The sequence below is a fragment of the Pelodiscus sinensis genome, chromosome 5 (genome assembly GCF_049634645.1).
Source record: "Pelodiscus sinensis isolate JC-2024 chromosome 5, ASM4963464v1, whole genome shotgun sequence".
Classification (NCBI taxonomy): domain Eukaryota; kingdom Metazoa; phylum Chordata; order Testudines; family Trionychidae; genus Pelodiscus; species Pelodiscus sinensis.
Window position 1 is genome coordinate 128083714 of NC_134715.1, and position 23981 is coordinate 128107694.

Here is a 23981-nt window from a genome sequence, read left to right on the forward strand (position 1 = left end):
AGGTCCCATTGCTTATGAAACTAGTAGCACCACTGAATATTAGATCCAATAGAATTGTTAATCAAATGTGCTCTTCACTATTAATGTCATTTGCTTGCTTTTTATTATTTAAGTTGCAGTAGCTCCTAGGAGCCCCAGTCATGGATCCAGGGCTGGCGACAGACTTCGCCAGGGCCTTGGGCAATGGCGTGGAGGTGGGGGGCTCAGTTCCTGGCCCGTAGGGAAGGATGGAGCCTCGGGCAGAAGGAGCGGGGCTTGGGCGTCTGGTATATTAGGTGGGAGAAGGCTTTGCCTTCCCAAACCACCAGGCATAGACTCACCCACACTCCATCCTCAGAATGCCTGCTGTAGGAGTCCTTGGGGAGGAGAGTTGCTGCCCCCTGCGCCTGCCCTCCTGCTGCTCTGGGGCTGGAGAGGCCAGGCCGGGCCGTGGGGTGCACTTTTCTCCCTTCCCCGGAGCTCCGGAACTGGAGAGGCAAGGCTGGGCTGGGCTGCACAGCGTGGTGCACTCTCTTCTGGGGATGGGGAGGCTGGGAACATGCCGCACTCCCTCCGCCCTCCTCCCTCTCGAAAGCTGGGCTGAGAGTGGCCCACCTGCCCGCCTCTTCCCCTCCCCATGGTTGGGGCCCCGCCTCCCTGTGGGGGGCAAGGAAGGGTCAGGGCCTCAGCATAAGAGGCGGGGCCGGAAGTGGCCTGTCTTCACCAACCCCCCACGCTAGGGGCTAACCTCTCCCAACCAGCCCTTAATACCGCCTGGACTGCGCCGCCTGGGCCTCTGGCCACTGCTGTGGTAGCAGAAGTGACAGCCCAGGGCACCAGGCCCTTTTCAATCACTGGGCCCCGAGTCAACAGCCCCTTCTCCCTCCCCACCCCACTGCCCATTGGTTGCAGCACTGCGTGGATCAGAACTCCATTGTGCTAAGTGCACAGAATGAAATGTTTGCCCTTCCCCAAGACATTTAAAATCAACATCCAAGCAGCCGCATTTCTGCCTGAATAATGAACTCAATCTTGTGAATTTTGCATTTGTGGCAAAGGCCCGGGGTGGGAATCAGGAAACCTGAGTCTCTTGACACGCTATGTGACCCTTGGCAAGTCGTTCTTGCCTCTCTGCGCCTCCGTGTTTTCCATCTGCAGGTTAGAAAGAGCAGTGCTTATACATTATGTCAAGGGCGAGATATTAATATGCTGATGCTGTCGGTTTCTAAATGGGTTCTGGTTCCTATACAGCATGCTGTGCTGATGTAATTCTTGGGTGGCAGAGAGAAGTTATTCTTTTAAAAGTAATAAACCTCCATAGAAGTGTAACAAAGTTGTACAGATTCCTTTCAACTGAGGTTCGATTTGGTGGGCAGCTTTTTGTGGAATACATTTTGCACGTTGCATGGGTCTGACCATATCCCTTTAAGACTCTGTGTTGTGCTTGTACAGGTCAAAAACTGTTTCAAAAACAAAACAAACTCAAACTCATCTGTTTGCCAAGTAGTGTGTAGAGACTATGAATCATTAAAGGGCAGCCATGCGTCAGCAAGAGTAACAGGAAGCATCTTGTGCTTGATCTTTATTTATTATAGCAAGAATGGCTCTTCACTACATAGAGTTACTATGATCTCAGTGGCTTTGCTGCTTTACAGCCATCTGATCAATTGCATCCATAAACACATGTGTTTTCCATCTTCACATTTGTCAGACTGGAGCAACTGTGAGAATGCCCTTGCCCCTGGTTGCATCAAGATCAATGTGTTAAAGTGGGGTGGGCTAAAAGGATGGTCATTTTTGGTACTATTTTGAGTAGCGTGTGTCTTGTCTTTTGGTTCAAAGGGGTAGCCAAGTTAGTCTGTAGCTGAAAAAACTTAAAGAACAATAAATAATCCTGCAGCACCTTAGAGACTAACAAAACATGTAGATGGTATCATGAGCTTTCATGGGCACAACCCACTTATACAGATGAATGGAGTTCTTAAAGGTCCAGTTTCTAAATAAATAGGAGATGGGGGGAGAAAGGAAAAAGAGGGGGGAAGAGAAGAAATAGTCAATTAGAGAGTCCATGCTACATGAAGATGATAGAGAAGGTGCTAATTGTTCTTAAATACCCATTGTTTGGTTTTTATGTCATTAGGATGTGGGATGTAACAAAGATGCAGACAAGGGGGATCCAGTAGATATAGTATACTTAGATTTTCAGAAAGCCTTTGACAAGGTCCCTCACCAAAGGCTCTTGTGTAAATTATATTGTCATGGGATAAGAGGGAAGGTCCCTTCTTGGATTGAGAACTGGTTAAAAGACAGGAAACAAAGGGTAGGAATAAATGGTAAATTTTCAGAATGGAGAGGGGTAACTAGTGGTGTACCCCAAGGGTCAGTCCTGGGACCAATCCTGTTCAACTTATTTATAAATGATCCGGAGAAAGGGGTAAGCAGTGAGGTGGTAAAGTTTGTGGGTGATACTAAACTGTTCAAGATAGTCAAGACAGAAGCAGACTGCGAAGAACTTAAAAAAGATCTCACCGAACTGAGTGATTGGGCAACAACATGGCAAATGAAATTTAAATGAAATGGGTAAATGTAAAGTAATGCACGTTGGAAAAAATAACCCCAACTATACGTACAGTACGATGGGGGCTAATTTGGCAACGACAAATCAGGAACGAGATCTTGGAGTTATCGTGGATAGTTCTCTGAAAACTTCCACACAGTGTGCAGCAGTGGTCAAAAAGGCAAATAGGATCTTAGGAATTATTAAGAAAGGGATAGAAAATAAGACACAGAATATCTTACTGCCCCTGTATAAAACTATGGTACGCCCACATCTTGAATACTGTGTACAGATGTGGTCTCCTCACCTCAAAAAAGCTATTTTGGCCTTGGAAAGAGTTCAGAAAAGGGCAACTAAAATGGTTATGGGTTTGGAACGGGTCTCATATGAAGAGAGGCTAAAGCAACTGGGACTTTTCAGTTTAGAAAAGAGGAGTCTGAGGGGGGATATGATAGAGGTATATAAAATCATGAGTGGCGTGGAGAGGGTGAATAAGGAAAAGTTATTTATTAGTTCCCATAATAGAAGAACTGGAGGACACCAAATTAATTTAATGGGTAGCAAGTTTAAAACCAATAAAAGAAAGCTGTTCTTCACACAGCACATAGTCAACCTGTGGAACTCCTTGCCAGAGGAGGCTGTGAAGGCTAGGACTATAACAGAGTTTAAAGAGAAGCTAAATAATTTCCTGGAGGTTAGGTCCATAAAAGGCAATTAGCCAGGGGATAGAAATGGTGTCCCTGGCCTCTGTTTGTCAGAGGCCAGAGATGGATGGCACGAGACAAATTGCTTGATCATTGTCTTCAGTCCACCCTCTCTGGGGCACCTGGTGCTGGCCACTGTCGGCAGACAGAGTACTGGGCTAGATGGACCTTTGGTCTGACCCAGTATGGACATTCTTATGTTACTGTAGCGGGCCATCCAGCCAATGTCTTCATTCATATTTCTGTTATAGGAATCAAATTTGTAAATGAAATTAAGTTCTAAGAGTTCCCTGTGGAGTTGGCTTATGGAATTGGCCCGAAACAACACGGTGACTTTGAGATCCATTAATGAGTGGCCGGGCAAGTTAAAATGTTCCTCAAGAGGTTTCTGTGTGTTGCCTTTTCCGATATCTCATTTGTGTCTATTAATTCTTACCCATAGAGACTGCCCATTTTGGCCAATATCCATGGCAAAGGGGCATTGCTGGCATTTGATGGCATAGATCACGTTAGTGGATGTGTAGTTAAGTGAGTCTCTGATGTGGTGGTTTATGTGGTTAGGTCTTGTGATGATATCACTTGTATAGATGTGTGGACAGAGTTGGCCTGGGCTAGATTGCAGGGGTGGGTTCCTGGGTGAGTATGATGGCAGTGTGCTGTGTGGTTACTGGAAAAAATTTGTTTGAGATTAGGGGCTTGTCTGTAGGAGAGGATAGACCTGTCCCCCAAGGCCTGTGAGAGTTAGGGGTCATTTTCCAAGATCGGTTGTAGATTGTTGATAATGAAATGGAGGGGTTAAAGTTGGAGGCTGTAGGTGATGACAAGTGGTGTCCTGTTGTTTTCTTTTCTGGGGCTATCTTGAAGTAGCTGATGCCTGGGTACTCGTCTGGCTCTGTCGATCTGTTTTTTCACTTCTCTGGGGGCGTATTTCAGTTTTAGGAACATTCTATATCAGGGCTACTTAACTTTGGAAGCCCTGGGGGCCACAATGATACTCACAGCACATGTCGAGGGCCACAACTTGAGTGCGAGTGCATATGCATGCAACTATATATGCAAATATATGCAAATAGCTCCTTTCACACTGACGGGCATGAATACAAATATTAAAGCAAGACTATACAACACACAGGCCACATTTAAGTCAGTTCTGCTGATATTAATAAAATGCAATATTTATGCAATTTCCACTCATATGAAAGCACTCTTAATGAGCAATGACAGTCCTGGAATTTAACTACTAAAATGCATATAACAGAAGATCATTATATTGACTCGCTGTTGTGGAACATGTTCCCAGTGGAGGCCATGTTCAAAGGATCCCCTCCGTGGGTCGCATTTTGAGCCCCACGTAAACTCGAACTGCACCGCAGGCCACAAAAAAACGGGCCACAGGCCGCATGTTGAGTAACCCTGCTCTGTATAGATCCTGTTGGTGTTTATCTCTGTAGGATTGGAGCAAATCCAGTTGTATCTTAGGGCTTAGCTGTAACAATTGATTGAGAAACATGTCTTGAATGGAAGTTCGAGGACCATTACACTTACCTTCAGGCTTCAGCTCCTGCCCTAACAAAGAATTTCCATTCATTATTAGCCGCATAAGGCTGATGTCACATTGTCGAGCAGCTCGACTCTCAATCCGGTAGGAAGCAGTGGTGCAAAGTGTAGCCAATTCCTTAGGATACTTAGTACAAATGTTCCTTGTTCGCCCTTTTAATATTAGTTGCCCTTTTCATTTTGAGTGGTCTCATAATCTTGCTATGTGAAGGGGACTTCAGGAACAGCTAGTTTGTCTTTCCTATACCATTGGGTACTCCTGTTTAGTAGAATCAAATCTGCAAAAAACTAATCACTTCTTGGAGCGGTACGGGGGCCACAACTGTCTATGGGAGCTAAGGGGCTGCGCAGTCACATGATCTGCTACAGAACAACTCTGTCTTTAAAAACTCTTACACAAGACACGCTCCCCCCTTTCCCCCTCACACACACACACACACACACACACAGACACCACCTGTAATCATTTGGTTGCTGTTCTCCGCACCTGTTCTGGTTCTGCTCTGGTCCTATTGAGATGAAGATGCTGTCAGTCACTGCATTTTTCCAGGATGAGGTCCCCCCATGGTGGAGATCCAATTACTCGTGTATATAGAAGTCACTCGTCCGTCTAAAAATCATTTTCCTGTGTCCGGCGTAGTTTCTGGAGGGGTTTTCTTGTTAGAGTTGGTTGTCGCCTGCCTCCAGACAGTCTAGATCCCATTCAGCTCTTCATGCTCACGCAACACTAATCCAGATGTCAGGCCTGAGCTACAGCTGTATTTCTGTATTGGGGGGCACACACTCAGACATTCTGTTGCCTTGGCAACCATTCTTGACATCATTGTCCTTTCCACATGTAACCCCCAAAAAAAAGCCCAGTCACCGAGGACTAAATTATGCTCTGCGGTATTGTCCGTGACAGGAAGCATTGAGCTTTTGAAGGCTTTGCTCCTCCGCTTGAGTAGCTGGGTAGCTGTCTCTAAGCATGATACTAGGGAAACAGTTGTGGGCAAGGCTATAATCCCACCTAGATCTCATATCCTTCTGGAATATTATGTCAGTGCTAGCAAATACCCCCCACGCAGCCTAATCACATCTGTCTTCTGTGCCCGACTGGATGAGAAGGAAGTAGGTTTGCCAACTTTGACTGGAGCTATTCCAGAGATTTCTGAGCTCCTTCTGGCATCTCAGAGGCAGGTGTCTTTGAGCTCTCACTGTCGGGTGTGATCCCAGTCATAAATATCTTTTAAAGGTGTCTGTGTCCAAGTGAGGAGAAGTTGTTTTGCCACATTTACAACCTATTCCCAGCCCAGAGGTTCTAAACAGAGAGAAAAACTCAACACTTTGGAGGTTCAAGGGAGGTAGGGATTATGATCGGATAGAATTCAAGAGCCTAGGGAAAGGAGAACATAAAAACGGAAAGAAAAAAAAGGACACTGGACTTCAGTCAGATGAATTTCAACCAATTGAGACACATAGTAGGCAAGGTCCCATGACCATTTAGGAAGAAAAGTTGTTGAAGGGGGCAAGGAGTTCCTTAAAGTTGTCATATTAAAGGCTCAACATCAAACTATTCTGACACAGAGGAAAAATAAGAAGAGCCACAGGAGGCCAAGGTGGCTGCAAAAAGAGCTTTTTAGCTATCTAAAGAGCCAAGAGGAACACATACGGTGCCCCAAATTTTGCGGCGCCCTACACAACTACATGTTTTGTGTATAAGTAGGGACAGTCAATAAATAAACTGAAGGAATGTGGGTTCAGCAGAGCTATCAGTAAGTGGATACATAATCAGTTAAACAACCACAAAGAGTAACTATGACTGGAGTGACATCTGATTGAAAGGAGGTCTGAAGTGGGGTTCCACAAGGATCTGTTCCGGGTCTGGTGTTGTTAACATCCTTACTAATGACCTACAGGTAGGACGAGAGAGCAAACTGATCGAGTCTGCAGATGACGCAAAGCTGGGGGAGGGGTTGCCAACTCTTTGGAGGGTAGAGCTAACATTCATGGGAACCTTGATAAATTGGGAGAACAGAGCTATAGACCACAAAATAAAATTCGACAAAGACAAATGTAAGGTGCTTCACGTGGGGAGCAGGCCTGCTGAAAAGGATCTGGAAGTTGTGGTGGATCACAACCTCAAGATGAGTCAGCAATGAGCTGCCGTTGCCAAAAAAAAAAAAAAAAAAAGCAAATGCAATGTTAGGCTGCATTACAAGAGGTATAACACACACGTCATGGGGATGATATAACATTGCTCTGCTTAGCACTGATTAGGCCTCAGCTAGACTACTGTGTCCAATTTTGGTCATGTAGAGCAACTGGAAAGGGTCCAAAGGCGAGTGACAAAGACAATCAAAGGGATGGAATACAAGCCATGTGAGCAAAGGCTGAAGAAAATGGGTCTGTTTTGTCTGGAAGAGAGGAGATTAAAGTGGACAGGACTGTGGTCTTCAAATACTTGAAAGGCTGCTATAAAAATGATGGAGAAACATTGTTCTCTCTTGCCACAGTGCAGAACAAGAGACAGTGGGTTGAAACTACTGCATGGCAGATTGGGATTCAATCCCAGGAGAAACTCCCCAAGGGTATGTCTACACTACAAAGTTAGTTCGAACTAACGGACGTTAGTTCGAACTAACTTTAATAGGTGCTACACTAGCGCTCCGCTAGTTCGAATTTGAATCGAACTAGCGGAGCGCTTAGTTCGAACTAGGTAAACCTCATTTTACGAGGACTAACGCCTAGTTCGAACTAGCTAGTTCGAACTAAGGGCTGTGTAGCCCTTTAGTTCGAACTAGTGGGAGGCTAGCCCTCCCCAGATTTCCCTGGTGGCCACTCTGGCCAACACCAGGGAAACTCTATGCCCCCCTCCCGGCCCCGGACCCCTTAAAGGGGCACGGGCTGGCTACGGTGCCCGTGCCAGGTGCAAGCCTGCCAGCACCCAGCTAGCAGACCCTGCACCTGGCACGGCACAGAGCCACCCACCCGATGCCCCCCAGCCCACCCCCTCTTGCCGGGACCAGGCTGGCGGCTCCCGGGGGCTTGCCCTGGACCGCAAGAGGCGGGCACCTTCCTGGGCTAGTGCGGACATCGTGGACCTCGTCCACGATCTCCGCACTAGGCACAGGAAAGTGGCCATCTAGGGCAGGAGAGCTGCCAGCCTGGCCACCCAGGACCAGGTGTGCATGAAAATCAAGGGGGTCCACTGAGACCCCCGACACTGAGCCCTGAGCTTACAATGGCCGTACTGGGTCAGACCAAAGGTCCATCTAGCCCAGTAGCCTGTCTGCCAACAGCGGCCAATCCTAGGGACCCTGGAGGGGATGGACCGAAGACAATGACCAAGCCATTTGTCTCGTGCCATCCCTCTCCAGCCTTCCACAAACTTTGGGCAGGGACACCACTCCTACCCTCTGGCTAATAGGACTCCATGGACCCAACCTCCATCACTTTATCTCACTTCCCTTTCAACTCAGTTCTAGTTGTAGCCTTCACAGCCTCCTGCAGCAAGGAGTTCCACAGGTTAACTATTTGCTTTGTCAAGAACAACAACTTTCTCTTACTAGTTTCAAGCCTGCTACCCATTCCTTTCCTTTGGTGTCCTCTAGTCCTTCTTTATGGGAACTCAGGAAGAACTTTTATGAATGCACCCTCTCCACCCAACCCCTGCTTTTAGAGACCTCTATCCTGTCCCCCCTCCGTCTCCTCTTTTCTAAGCTGAACAGTCCCAGTCTCTGTAGCCTCTCTTCATCTGGGACCTGTTCCCAACCCCTGATCATGTTAGTTGCCCTCCCCTCTCCCAGCCTTTCTCTTCCCCTCTCCCACCTCCTTTTCCCAGTCTCCCCCAGTTTTTGTTCAATAAAGACAGAGTCAATGTTGGAAGAAACGTTATCTTTATTTTGTACATCAATAAGAAGGGGGGCTAGGGAAGGGTAAGTGGAAGGAGGTGAGGGAGGAATGGGGTACGAGCCCCCGATGGGGAGGACTGGGCTGGCTCTGCGGGCTTCTGGGGGTGGAAGTTCTCCTGCAGCCCCCCAATTACTCCCTCTCCCCAGATGGCAGCCTGCGGCAAGTGCACCTGGGCTGATGGCCGAGTGGTGTGATGTGCCCAGTGTGGGCACTCAGGGCACTCCAAGCCAGAACTTCTTTGCAAGCGGGGCACCCCTTAGAACTGTGTGTCCGGGGTGGGGGTCGGGACCCTTTAAGCGCAGCCCTCGGCTAGCCTGAGACAGCATCTCCATGCTCTAAGTCCTCCTTTTATGCCCTGCCGGCACTGCTTCCGGCCATCCTTAAGCCCTGTTCAGAGTCCACTCAATGTGGACTTGCTAGTTCGAACTAGCAAAACGCTAGTTCGAACTAGTTTTTAGTTTTAGACGTGTTAGTTCGAATTAGCTTAGTTCGAATTAACTAATTCGAACTAAGTTAGTTCGAACTAGCGCTGTAGTGTAGACGTACCCCAACTGTAGGAACAGCAGGACAATGGAAAAGACCTGCCGAGGGAGGTTGTGGAAGCTACTTCCTGAAGGTTTTCAAAAGGAGGCTGAAGAGTGATGTATCTTGAGCTACGTCTAGAATGCAAAGAAAAGTTGGAAGAAGATACGCAAATTGTGAATTGCCATTTGCATATCTTTTTCTGATTTTCTTTCAAAAGAGGCTTTTCCACAATTTGGTGCATCTACACGTCCCACTTTTGGCACATCCCTTCTTCCTCACGAAACGAGGTTTACAGAGATGACGAAAGAATGCGTCCACTTTTCCGAAATTTTTTTACCTCTGGTATCCCAGAAAAGCGCTGCAGTCTAGACATAGCCTTGGATGATTTAGACACAACAAACCCTGCATCTTCACAGGGATAAAGAGTAGATGGCCCTTGCAGTTCCCTTCTAATCCTATGATTCGGTGATTTAACCTTCTATCGTCCATCTCTCTAAAGACCTCATTCGCTGTTTTAACAGTGTCTCCTGTTATCCGGTGTTTTGTTAAAGCTCTGTCTCTTTGTGTGAAAGAATTGCATGAGAATCGCTGTTTTCATTTAAAGTAGCCACAAAAAATCCCCACAACAGTCTCATTCTCCAGGTGACAGACTGGTAACACTTGAAGACATGAAGCCTGAATGCTCAAAAACCAGAAGGCAAGAGAAAGGTACCCCTGTACTTATCTTTTTAAATCTCATGAGTTTGTGGGATCTGCAGGCCTGCCAATGGAGGTGGGGGGCAAAGTGGACAGTTGCCCCCAAGCCTAGAGATTTGCCCGGGACAGCCAGCTGCTGCTTCTGCTACTGTGGCAGAAATGTTGGCTGGAGGCCTGGGCCCTATAAGTCACTGCTGGCATGCTGCACCATGCACCCTGTGCGACTCTGAGAGCTGTGCTGAACTCCGGGCTGATTCCCGCTAGCCCCGCCCCTTCCGCCCAAATCTCCGCCCCTTCCAGAGTACAGAGCGAGCTGCTGGGCCAGAATTCATTCCAAGCTGTGTTATTCCTGCTCTCACTCAGATAGATCTACACTTGTAAGTGGCTTTCAACACCGCCACAATGGGTGCTCTCTGCCCCCTGAATGCTTATCGATAGAGCTGAGACAGAGAAGTCAAGACTTGGGGCAATGATTCAGGAAAAGGAGGGTGACTACAGCAACCCCCAGTTGTGCTGGGACACTCAGGGTATGTCTAGACTGCATCCCTCTGTTGGAAGAGGGATGCAGATTAGTCAGGTCGACATTGCAAACGAAGCAGGGATTTAAATATCCCATGCTTAATTTGCATTAAAATGGCCACCATTTTTGCCAACTCAGCACTTTGTCAGCAAAAAGTGGCAGTCTAGAGGGGGATCTGTCGAGAAAAAAAGCCTTTTTTGACAGATCCTGTAAGCCTCCTTGCAGCAGAGAGAATCTCCTGCCTTCTCTCTCCCTTGCAAGAGGGGTGGTACAGAGCACAGCGGAGCTCACACAGGGCAGGCAGCTGTTAAGTGCTATGGGCATCTCATAGTTGAGTGCAAGGAAACAGAATTCCCTCCTCCCAGTGATAGGCTGGGACAAGGTGTCCTCTAGCCTCCGGTCATCCCGCAGAGGCAAATAAAAAGAGGAGTCTTACTTTAAAAATAGCCTCATGGAAGCCAGCCTGGAAAAGCCAGACTCAGCAGGGGAGCAAGAGAGGGAGCAGAAGTCTGGATCATGTAGCCAAGAGCAGCAGGGTAAGCAGGGCTGATGTGAGGTCACATCCCCAGAGCGAGGATGAAGATCATGACACAGTGGTCTCCCTCAACTCTGACCCACACCCCAATATTGCTACATAAGGCAATCACAGCTCCCAGCTCCCCCAGAGATAAGCTTCTCAAATTAATAGACACAAATCAGATATCCAAAAAGGGAACACACAGAAACCTGTTGAGGAACATTTTAACTTGCCCAGGCACTCATCAATGGATCTCAAAGTCACCGTACTAATTCCACAACCAAATACACAGGGAACCGTTTGGTTCCTATAACAGAGGTAGGAATAAAGACATTGGCTGGATGGCCTGCTACATTCCACATCCTAATGACAAAAAAAAACAAATAATGGGTTCTTAAGAACAATTTGCAACTTCTCTATCAGTCTCATGGAGACTCTAATTGACTATTTCTCCCCCCTCTTTTACTAACGCCAGTCATCTGAAGAAGTGGGTTGCACCCACCAAAGCTCACGATACCATCTACATGTTTTATTAATCTTTAAGGTGCGTCAAGACTATTTGTTATTTAAGTCCTTCTCTTCTTGGGTTAGAGGGTCCAGCTGAGCTATTTAGGCCCCTTCTAATAAGAAAGAAAAAGGAAGTACAAATGCCTTCTCTGTACCAGTTAAAGTGGGTGTGCAAAGGCAGTCCTGTTTCAGCAAGTTCTAGGGTCAGTAGTCAGGGTTGACTGTGACCCTAAGCACTCCATTATGCCAGCTGACAAAGGGATCACCTATCACACTGTTGTCAGAATATTTATCCACACAGCTGTTTGTAAGGTATCATATACAAGCAGGAGATGCACTGGTTGTTAATATTAGTGAGTGGTGGTTAGCAGGTTAATAACTGTGCGTGTGTGCTGGATGTATGTTCTGAAAATCGAGTCACACCAAGCACTCTGAGCAGATAGATAAACATTTCTGTGGGAAGTCTCAGAGACTACGTTTACACTGCATCATTTTTATGGAAAAGGAAATGCAAACAAAGCACTCATTAGCATTTCTTGTGCTCTCATTTGCATAGTCTCTTCCGATCCTTTTTGCAGAAGAGGTTTTTGCAGAAAAAAAATGCAGTGTTCATGGGGCCATTTTTCCCCAAAAAAACCCTTTTGCGCAAGATCTCTTATTCCTCAAAAAATGAGGTTTACAGGATCTTGCACAAAAGGGTTTTTTTTTTTTTTGCAAAATATGGCCCCGTCTACACTGCTGTTTTTTTCTGCAAAAACCTCTTCCGCAATAAGGATCGAAAGAGACTATGCAAATGAGAGCGTGAGAAATGCTAATGAGTGCTTCATTTGCATTTCCTTTTCCACAAAAATGATGCCGTGTAGACGTAGCCAGAGGGGTAGCTGTGTTCGTCTGTATCTGCAAAAACAGTGCAGAGTCCTGCGCCAGCTAGGGGCATGTCTACACTAAGAAATTATTTCAAAATAACTTACTTTGAAATAATAACTCCCGAAATAACTATTTTGAAATAAGCTTGTTCCTCAAGCAGGAGTTATTATTTCATAATAACCAGTCCCTTATTGCAGAATAATGGGCTTGGTAGCGTGGACGCTCTGCTTGTTATTTTGAACTAAAAAGGGAGTTATTTCAAAATAACTCTCCAGTGCAGCCCAGGGCTCAGAGACTAACAGATATCTTAGGGGATAAGCTTTCATGGGTAAAACCCACTTCAGATGGAATGGGATTTCACCTGTTTGCCTGAATCGCCAATGTAAATGGAGCAAGGGAAGGCCAGAGACAATGGAAGTACATTTACATCTTCAGTAATCAAAATCATTAAGTCAACTGAAACAGCAAATTGAGTAGAGGGTGAGGAAGACAGCATGGTGTTTTCAACCCAGCAGGAGAGAGGAACTTTGTCTGGATTTGTTTTGCAAAAATACATTTCAGAAAGGAGAGATACTGGCATGCAGAAAGTGAATAAGGAAAAGCTATTTCCTTGTTCCCATAACATAAGAACTAGTGGTCACCAAATGAAATAAGTAGCAGGTTTAAAACAAACAAAAAGAAGTATTTCTTCACACGACTTACAGACAACTTGTGAAACTCCTTGCCAAAGGATGCAGTGAAGACCAGGACTTCAACAGGGTTCAAAAAAGAGTTAGATAAATTCATGGAGGTTAGGTCCATCAATGTCTATTAGCCAGGATGGATAGGAATGTTGTCTCTAGACTCTGTCAGAGGCTGGAAATGGATGACAGGAGAGGGATCACTTGATGATTCCCTGTTCCATTCATTCCCTCTGGAGCATTGGCCGCTGTCGGCAGACAGGCTACTGGGCTAGATGGACCTTTGGTCTGACCCAGTATGGCCGTTCTTATGTTCTTAACACCTTAGGGTGAGCCTACACCCTGTATTTTGTTTCATCTACACTGCACTGTAACTTGAAATAAGATACGCAATCTGAGCTATTCAAATTGCGTATCTTATTTCAATGCTATTTCGAAATAGCTTATTTTGTCATTTGGCGCTGACTATACAGCACTAGGTTTTGAAATAAAGTGCTATTCTGAAACATCCCTTACTCCTCATAGAATGAGGTTTACAGGGACGTTGGAACAGTGAGCCCAAAATAATGGGCTTGCTGTTAAAACACAGGATAGCTATTTCGGGATACTTTGGTATCCCAAAATAGCGCTGCAGAGTAGATGCACCCTTAGTTACCCACCAGTTAGGGAACACAGGGGTGGAATGCTTTGATTCCGTGAAAATTGGATCCTCTAGCCTGGAGGGCTGGAGATGCTGATCACTTGGGGAAAGAAAGAAAACTACCTCCGAGGCAAAGATTGTAACTTGCTACAAATGAGTTTCAGTCTCTAGAAAGTATGTTTTGTTTGGAATCACATACCAGACTCTCTTTCTCTTGCTTAGTACCACTTAAATCTCTATTCTTTGTTAACAATTTATTCTTCATTGTTCTATAAACAATCTCAGTGCTGTTATATTGAAGCATAAGTGAGTTTTCAGCTAACTTAACAGGCTGACAAGTACACTCTCTTTAGAGGGAGCAAACAATTTCCGAGAGTGTCTAGTAACAGCAGCTAAATGCCGCAGGGAGATGTTTCAGGGAGCTGGGGTTCACTGATTGTTACGTGCAAGGCCAGGTTTAGAGCGGCAGAGTTTCAAGGAGTTTGCTGGTGAAGCAGCCAGGCTGGTGTGACGGGGAGCTGACATTCAAGCTAATCTCCGCTAAAGCTGGCTCTTGCTAAGGCAAAGGGGTAGCACAGTGGCCTACAAATCCAGGCTGCTCTGAGGGAAGTGTCACACCAGATTCATAACTGCTCTGGGAGGCAGTGACCTGAAAAGGAAGAGGGGTTTGAAGCCTTTATGCAGAAAGCTCCTTGATGGGAACTGCAGCCACCCTCGGCAGGGTGTTGGTTTGGAAAGGCCAACTTAGAATTCAGGCTGTAACAAGCTCTCCGCATGGATAGTGTTTTCAGGCCCGCACGCAGGAATTTCGGGGGGTGCTCTTTTTGTAAATGTGGACCGCAATTTTTTTTAAAATAAAGGAATTCAAAATCGACATGCAATGGGCGTGCGTAAGAGAGGTTAATGAAAAATTAGAGTGGAAACAATGATTGGTAAAATGATTTTGTTATAACATACTACAAATGTGTACAGTAATACAGGTTTTATAGAAATTACCTTCTGGGGTTTTGCTGTAATACTGTAAGTGAAAAACAATATTCCAAAAGTCCCTGGCCGCCCAGGAGGACTGGGACAGAGTTAGCCCACGTCTGGCTGGACCACAGCTGTGGCAGCCTGGCCTGAGCTGTGGGAGGGACAGGTAGTTGCCCAGCTCATACCATGATGGCCCAACCCAACCTCGCTCTTGTGGGAGAGCGAAGGAAATCAGCCCCTGTCTTCTCCACAGCTAGCCAGAATCGGCCCCATGGAGGGCCACGGGATTGGGGGGGGGGAGGTTCATTCACACGCTTCGCACATCCACATACCCTCCCCCACATACAGGCCTGGTTTTTGCTTTTATAGATGGAGCCGGTAGTGATACAATAAACACTCCTGACTTCTACCATTAGAAGACCTGTTTACAGTTTCTTGTAAGTGTCAAATTTTAAATGACTGGGGCCGAAATTTTCAATGCTGAGTGTCTGTCTCAAGAGTGAATTATTTTGGTAAATTTCAGTTTAAAGTGCTCAATGGTTTAAGAAAAGATTAGCAAGGGATATGTTATTTGTTCAATTTTTTTTTACCGGTATTTCACTGAGCACCTCTAGTGCCCCTATCCAGTGGAACAGGGACTTGAGGTTAAACATTGGCTTCCCTGGTGTCACGGAGGTGCCTTTAGCTATCCCTGTTATAATTCACCCAAATTTAGCAAGATAGAATCAGGGGGAGTTACACAAAAACGGTGTTAAGAGAACATTAAGGTTGCAGATTCAGGTATTAGAATACTGTCTTCAGCTACGCCGCCGCATTTTGTTTCTTTCCACAGAACCCCTGCCTCCTTCAGTGTCCTGGATGGAGAAGTGCTCTTCACCGTCAACCTGTGGAACAATTTGCCAGGGTTGGTGGAAAGGCCCAAACTCTAACAGGGTTCCAATAAGAATGAAATAAGTTCAAGGGGGAATAGGTCCATCAATGGCTATTAGCCAGGATGGGCAGGGATGATGTCCTTAGCCTCTGTCTGTCAGAGGCTGGGAATGGGCAACAGCAGATGGATCATTTGATTATCTTCTATTCATTCCCTCTGCGGCACCTGGCATTGGGCACGGTCGGCAGACAGGATACTGGGTTAGATGGATCATTGGTCTGACTCAGTATGGCCAGTCTGATGTTCTTATAGGCTGTGTCTAGACTGGCAAGTTTTTCCGCAAAATCAGCTGCTTTCACGGAAAAACTTGCCAGCTGTCTACACTGGCCGCTTGAATTTCCGCAAGAACACTGACTTCCTACTGTAAGAAATCAGTGCTTCTTGCGGAAATACTATGCTGCTCCCGTTCGGGCAAAAGCCCTCTTGTGCAAGTCATTTGCACAAGAGGGCCAGTGTAGACAGCACAGTACTGTTTTGCGCAAAAAAGCCCCGATGGCTAAAATGGCCATCGGGGCTTTTTTGCAGAAAAGCGTGTCTAGATTGGCACGGACGCTTTTCCGCAAGAAGTGCTTTTGCGGAAAAGTGTCCATGCCAATCTAGATGCTCTTTTCCGCAAATGCTTTTAACGGAAAACTTTTCCATTAAAAGCATTTGTGGAAAATCATGCCAGTCTAGACGTAGCCATATAGTTTTCAAGTGCTCCTGGAAAGAGGTGATGTTGGGGGGGAAGCAGGAGATGGGATTGATTCCCACACCTGATTTGCTGCTTGGCTTCTACTGAGCATGCTCAGTAACACTTCTGAAGATGCTGTCCTCAGTTGCCTCCCCCCCCACCCAACACCCCCACTCTACCACCTCATTGCTGCAGTATGCTATGGTCACCCTCCCTCACCAAAATCTGAAATGGTGCCTATGCCGGGGTGAGCAAAATCTGTGATTTATCCAGAATTGGAAGGTCAGGGACCAGCCTGTGAACACGAGAAGGTGTGTCTGCATGCACAGTCCTGGTCTGCCTACTGCCATTCTGTTCCTACTGTAGGGATGGTTTCTATGGCGTTAACAGTGTGGACTAGGACCGCTCATTCCTTTCCACAGGTACATCTCCGGCTCTCTTCTCTCTCTGTCCTTACCTCAGTGTTATGCCTTGTTTTCCCACCAGTTGTGAGCTCAGAATTATTTGTATTGCAAACAGCCCCTACAACAAGCCCCAACTCTCAGTCACTCTAATGAAAGGAAAAGCTTCAGCTTCACTAATGGGGAACGCTGGTTTTTGTCACCCGGCTGTCGCAATCCCATTCACGTTTGGATTCAGTTCACATTTCGTTGTGGTTCCTCCCGCAGGGTGTCATACTGCGTCTGGCGCAATCCTGTGAAAAGCAGATCTGACCTGACTTGTCACAGGCTGAGGCTAGCACCCCAGCTGTGGAAAGGCAAAAAGTCACAGACAACAAAACCACTAGATCCCAGCCTGCATTGTGACTTCTCTGCCACGTGATCTCCAAAAAATGGGACACATGCCAAGACCGTCTTCATAACTCACAGTCTGGAAGTTTGCAGGCAGAAGTATGTTGCTGAAGCTCTTTCTATGCTTTTAGAGGTCAGCCAGTGATGCCAAGGGACATCACGAATCCTTTAAAGATCACTAATTTGAAGCATCTTAAAAAATCCACTCAGGTCTGATTCCTGATCTCCCTCTTCCTCGCACGTCTTGCTTTTTAAAGGTCACCTTGGATTGTATTTTTTAACTGTGGGGATGGGGGGCTTCTTGCTGGGTCCTGAGTCGATCCTGTTGCTCAGGATATAAAACAGGGTCCATTCTGCACATGGAATGCCCGCTGAAGTTGATGGGAACTCTGACTGTTGTAAAGAGCTGACATGTGCACAGCTATAAAAGTATCGCTGTCATATAGCACTGGTAGGAGGGATGCTCCAGTGCCAAGGTTTTCAAACTTTTTTCATTTGCAGGTGCTTACAAATTTTCCAGTGGAGATGCAAACCCTTTTGGAAATCTTAGACAATCTATGTGGACACCCAGGAGTTTACAAACCACAGGTTGAAAACCACTGGTATAGTGGACAAAGTAAAGGTAATAATTTGGCTGTACTACTGGGGTTGGAATGGAATGGGATGGGGTGGAAGTGAGGTTGGGCCCTGTTTTGCTTATGTGAGAGAGCGCTTAATCTGACATAAACTGACCTCTAATTCTCATTTAAGAGAGAAAATAAACATTTGAAGCTGAAGCCTTGAAACTGAAAAGTGTCAATAAGAGCTGTTAGGATACAGTTCCCTGAGCTCCATAACAGTGGCCAACTTAATCTCATGCTGTTCACTTAGACTTCTTGGATATCAATGTGGCATTTGATAGAGTCTGGTATGCTAAGCGCTTAGTAATTCAGTGATATGGAAATTGATAGTAAAGTCAGATTTCCTAGAGTAAAGAAGAACAGTAAATCAAAATGCTACTTTTTTGAAGATAAGGCCAGTTGGTGTAGGAGTTCCTCAGAGTTTAATTTTCAGTCCCCTTCCTTTCCAGCTGTACTTCTTTGGACAGTCTGGCTGTTTGAAATCATTAGTATCCACATATGCAGAGGATATTATGTTTTGTATCATGGATCATGAAATAAATGTTCTGGAGAATGAGTTGAATGAAGACTAGGAAATTATGACCAGATGGGCGAAGGAACATCAATTCCACCTGAATCCATCCATCCATCCATCCATCCAAAAAAAAAAAAAAAAGGCTGTCTACTTTACCACAACTTGTAGGAAATTCAACCAGTCCAAACTTGAACTAGATATACCCGTGCCGTGACCTTGGACACAGGACCAAGATATGGACAACAAGTCAGAAAGATTGCGGCCACTGCTGAGTAACTCATGTATGCTAAGGCTCATAAACCTCAAGAGGACATTGATCAGAATTCATTCTGCACCCTCCAACAATACCCAGCACCAGGCCAGAGAAACAAATGATCTAACCAGTGGACCGAATTCGGTGGTGAATCCTGATCACGTGCACCTGATGCATGCTGCACATATGCTAAGATAGGCCTCAAGGCATTATGCTAACTCCTTAACCTAAATAGCTTTTAGGATACAGACCTGTAAGTTTCTTGCATAGCTGCTACATAAAACAGGTTAAGCTACTTCTATAGGCTACAATCTTTGATGATGTATTGCCAGTACCAATTGGGGTTCATGTATTAATACACCAAAAACAACAAATTGCTTAATAATTTGCCCAAAACTTGACTATGCATTACCTGCCTGGTCATGTTCTGCTCCCAGTAATCCTGCTAATATTGACTTTGTGCTATCGGCTGCAGTTCTTATGATAATTGGAGCAGTAAGAGATACCCCCAAAGAAATTTGTGTCTAAGCATCCAATGGCCAATAGTAGAAAAGAACAGCTAATTCCGTATGGAAACTGTCTTTGTTCCCTACCTGAATCTCATCACTGTTCAGGTCTGTTTAGAAACGGAAAAGCCAAATCAAAGCTGAAATGACCCTTTTCTTTCAAAGGGCAGGTAAAGATTACTAAGGAAATAGAGGATAGAGCATATGACGAAACCCCTCCTTTTTGGAGCCTTGCTCAAAGGAACAGGCCTGGCTCTAGAGCAAGTTAAGCAAGGTAAATGCCTTGAACCCCATGCTTTTGGGACCCCGCACTGTTGAGTATTCACCATCCACCAGCCTGGCCTAGGGCCCTGCTCCCAGCATCCTGCTTTGGGCCCCGCAAGACCTTTGGTTGGGCCAGCTAAAGAAAATCAGAGAAAAGACCATCCAGCAATATCAGCCACAAGGCAAACAGATTCATGTGTACACTGATGGTTCATCGGACAAATCCTTCGAGCATGGTAGTTGTAGTGTCTTCATCCAGTGTTCCGAATGGAGTGAGAATAATCATAGAATCATAGAATCATAGAATAATAGGACTGGAAGGGACCTCAAGAGGTCATCGAGTCCAGCCCCCCGCCCTCAAAGCAGGACCAAGCTCCGTCTACACCATCCCTGACAGATGTCTATCTAACCTGTTCTTAAATATCTCCAGACAGGGAGATTCCACCACCTCCCTTGGCAATTTATTCCAATATTTGACCACCCTGACAGTTAGGAATTTTTTCCTAATGTCCAATCTAAACCTCCCCTGCTGCACTTTAAGCCCATTACTCCTTGTCCTGTCCTCAGTAACCAAGAGGAACAAATTTTCTCCTTCCTCCTGTGACACTCTTTTAGATATTTGAAAACCGCTATCATGTCCCCCCTTAATCTTCTTTTTTCCAAACTAAACAAGCCCAGTTCATGAAGCCTGGCTTCATAGGTCATGTTCTCTAAACCTTTAATCATTCTTGTCACTCTTCTCTGTACCCTTTCCAATTTCTCCACATCTTTCTTGAAATGTGGCACCCAGAACTGGACACAGTACTCCAGCTGAGGCCTAACTAGTGCAGAGTAGAGCAGCAGAATGACTTCACGAGTTTTGCTTACAACACACCTGTTGATACAACCTAGAATCATATTTGCTTTTTTTGCAACAGCATCACACTGTTGACTCATATTCAACTTGTGGTCCACTATGACCCCTAGATCCCTTTCCGCCATGCTCCTTCCTAGACAGTCGCTTCCCATCTTGTATGTATGGAACTGATTGTTCCTTCCTAAGTGGAGCACTTTGCATTTCTCTTTATTAAACCTCATCCTGTTTACCTCTGACCATTTCTCTAACTTGCTAAGGTCATTTTGAATTATGTCCCTATCCTCCAAAGAAGTTGCAACCCCACCCAATTTGGTATCATCTGCAAACTTAATAAGCGTACTCTCTATCCCAATATCTACATCATTGATGAAGATACTGAACAGTACAGGTCCCAAAACAGACCCTTGCGGAACTCCACTTGTTATCCCTTTCCAGCAGGATTTAGCACCATTAACAACAACTCTCTGACTATGGTTATCCAGCCAATTATGCACCCACCTTATCGTGGCCCTATCTAAGTTATATTTGCCTAGTTTATCAATAAGAATATCATGCGAGACCATATTACTTCACTCTGTCTCCCATGTTGAATTTCCGGAAAAGCACTGACTTCCTACTGTAAGAAATCAGTGCTTTTTGCGGAAATACTATGCTGCTCCCGTTCGGGCAAAAGTCCCTTTTGCGCAAAACTTTTGCGCAAAAGGGCCAGTGTAGACAGCTGAGATTGTGTAGACAGTGTAGACAGTGTAGACAAAGTGCTTTTGCGGAAAAGCGTCCTGCCAATCTAGACACTCTGTTCCAAAAATGCTTTTAACGGAAAACTTCTCCGTTAAAAGCATTTGCAGAAAATCATGCCGGTCTAGATGTAGCCTATGTTTATTATGATTTTACATCCCTAGTATGAGTTGCCAAATTCATTCTCAAACTTCATGGCCTAATATGATTGAAGCATAAGACATTATGAATTGTTTAGCCAGGGAGAGGAGGAGGAAGAGGCGGCGCTTATGTCAGGGTGCCCCTTCCCACCCTGTATTCTGTCTCCACAGAATGGAGGGGGGCACAACAGGGTTTGGGAAGGAGTAATAGGAAGGTACTTTAGAACAGTGCAGGAGAATATCACTGGTGTCACACGATAGGAATTAGAAGCTTCGGGGGTAGCCTGTACAGGATAAACTTAAAAAACAACAAATAGTCTGGTAGCACTTTATAGACTAAAAGTGCTACCAGACCATTTGTTGTTGGATAGGAATTAGGTCAGGCTACAACATTGACCTTTGGATTACAACGCCACCCATCCCCCCAATCTCCGGGGGGCGGGGGGGATTGGTTTGACTCCATCTCTACCAGAAAACAGCACATCTTCTCTCACTGCAGCAACTAAATACTGAAAGCAACATTTGTATACAGAAGTGAAAACTGCATTAAGGAACAAGACGCACATAGCTTTGTTCCTGGTATCACGCTTGCAAAGTGTCCTTACTGAGCTGGAAGTCAGTTTCTCTTTGCCTCAAGCAAAATAAATCATGGTTCCCATTGTTCTTGGTCTTTAACGTTGCAGTTGGATACTGGAGAGACACTTGAGTCAATTGACACATCCGGATGCGGTCTAGTTAAACCAATGTGTATGCCAGTGGTACCAACCAGTAGATCGGGATTTAATGGTAGATCTTGATCTAATGATAGATCCTGGAGCTTCTGACTGGTTTGGCCAAAGAGCTACCAAGCACAGCATTTCGGCTGCCTTTCCCCTTACTGCGGCACACCTCCTGCCCTTTGCCTTAGAGCTGCCTCCTGCTCAATCCACCCCACGCACACAGCCTCCTGCTTGCTGTGCAGGGCAGGGAAGGGAGAAGAGGGGGTGCTTATGTCAGGGTGCCCCCTTCCACCCTGTATTCTGTCTCCACAGAATGGAGGGGAGCACAACAGGGCTTGGGGAGGAGGGAGTTTGCTGGCTGCTTTTGGGAGTGGTGCAGGGCCAGGGCAGGGGTGAGCCTGCCTTAGCCACCCAGGAGCCACCTCAGGTAAGCAGTGCCCAGCTGGAGCCAGCTCCAAACCCCTGCCCCAGTCATGAACCCCCTCCTGCACCCTCTGCCCCAGCCCTGAGCCCCCTGGATCCAAACTCCCTTACAGAGCCTGTACCCTGAGCCCCCTCCTGCACCTCAACTCTTTGCCCCAGGCTCAGATCACAGCCCCTCTCACACTCCAAATCCCTTAGCCCAAGACCAGATCCTGTGCCCCAAACCTCTGCTCCAGCCCAGTGAAAGGGAGGGAGAATGGGAAAGGGAGGGAGGACGGAGTGAGCAGAGGCCAGGCCTCGCAGAAGGGGCACGAAGGAGTCAGGGCAGGGCATCTGGGTTTGAGGTAGATCGCAGATTGCACTTAAATTTAAAAAGTGATCTCGTGCTTAAAAAGGTCGGAGACCCCTGATGTACACATGGAATGCTGGGGAAGTTTATAACTGAAACTTTTTCCCGGCGAAAAGCTCAGGGTTTGGTGAGACAGAAACCATTTCTGAATTCATGTTGGTTTCGGCTACTTGTTTCAGCAAAATAAGCAAAGATCCTGAAAAAAAATCATGATGCTTCATTTTAGTGGTTTCAAAATGATTGTCAATTCAAACCTCCCTATTGTTTTTAATTTTAAAATGTTTTAAAATATTCAAAATGGAAACAAAACATATCAGTCCAGGTCAAATGTAATCTTTTGTTCAATCCAAAACTTTTTTTCAGAAATAGCCAGCTAATTAAAAAAAACCATTATTCACAGAACTCTCATATGCCTTGTAACCCTTGACAGCAGCATCATATTGATTCACCAACCACCCATTTGGATTTCCTTAATTGATGCTCAACTCTTATTTAAAAACACTAGAGCACTCAGCACTGCCACAGCACTCAGAGACCACTGAAATGATCTAAACTTCTTAGAAGCCAACCCATTTATTACTGAAGCTGCTACTATGCAGAGCCATATCCTCAGACTAATTAAAATAGTAGCAGGGCTGGAACATTAGACACAGCTATGTGCCGCTTCATCTGCATCACCATATGCTTCTGGCCAATAGAAAGAAAGTTCCTGACACGGTGTCCTCCTTTCTTTAATGCACAGGTTCTAAAATAATTAATCCTTTAGTTACTGGGTTAAAACACTGTGTGAACACACAGTTTCTGAGTGTTTCTTTTTTCTCTCCACTCCATCTGGGAGGAAGGCCGCATGAGCTCTTACCTGAGGCTCTACCATCTGAGAACGGTGAAGAAGTTAGGAATAAGAACATCAGCAGTGTCAAAGCTGTAGGGGAAATTAGATTTTTCTTTAAACCTTGCTAGCACATCAGAAAGCTGCATGCCACATCAATAGAAATAGGAAAATTCAATTCAAAAACCGATCTCCGTTTCAGACTTTTAAGGTTGCTATTGTATAAATAGCAGCTGAATTATCCTCGGAAAAGTGCCTTAAAAATACCCTGCTTTCTTTTCAGATTGTATAAATCTTTCGCCTTTTACTATACGCAATGTCTCTCAGTTCAAGATAAATAGGCTTTCAAGGTGCACAAAACCCTACCCTATTTTATAATATATCTCCTCTCCTTCAAGATATAGCTCCCAAAAACATAAATAGTATATAACACTTGTTATCTCAAAGCACTTCAACTTAAATACACTACATATTGTGTAAAGGGATTACTTCTACCCACCTCTGAAACTCAGCCACCTTTGGAATGAAAAGGCAGCAGCTAATCTCAGAAGAGCAATATTATACATTTTCGGGCAAGAAGTGATACAAAATCCCCACTTGAACCTGCAGGTGGCACTTAAGCTGGTAGAATGCAAATACCTGGGTTGGAATTTCCTTAGGGCCACAAGAGTCTGCGGTCCCATCTGAAAGGCAGCACTTCTAGCTCAGCATCTTCGCTGTGGCATGAGTCCCGACCTGACTCAGAGAGAAAACCGCCTCCCAA

The 23981-nt window shown here is 45.6% G+C and overlaps 1 protein-coding gene across 1 annotated transcript in view; it reads right to left on the reverse strand.

Moving 5' to 3' along the window:
- Window positions 1-23970, reverse strand: part of SMOX (spermine oxidase) — a 133708-nt gene extending 109738 nt beyond the window's left edge. The window contains exons 1-2 of the mRNA XM_006139203.4: window positions 23858-23970; window positions 23249-23311 (exon numbers count right to left, since the gene is read on the reverse strand). The gene's annotated coding sequence lies outside the window, so the exon portion shown is untranslated. The remainder of the gene's footprint in view (window positions 1-23248; window positions 23312-23857) is intronic.
- Between the last annotated feature and the right edge of the window lie 11 nt (window positions 23971-23981).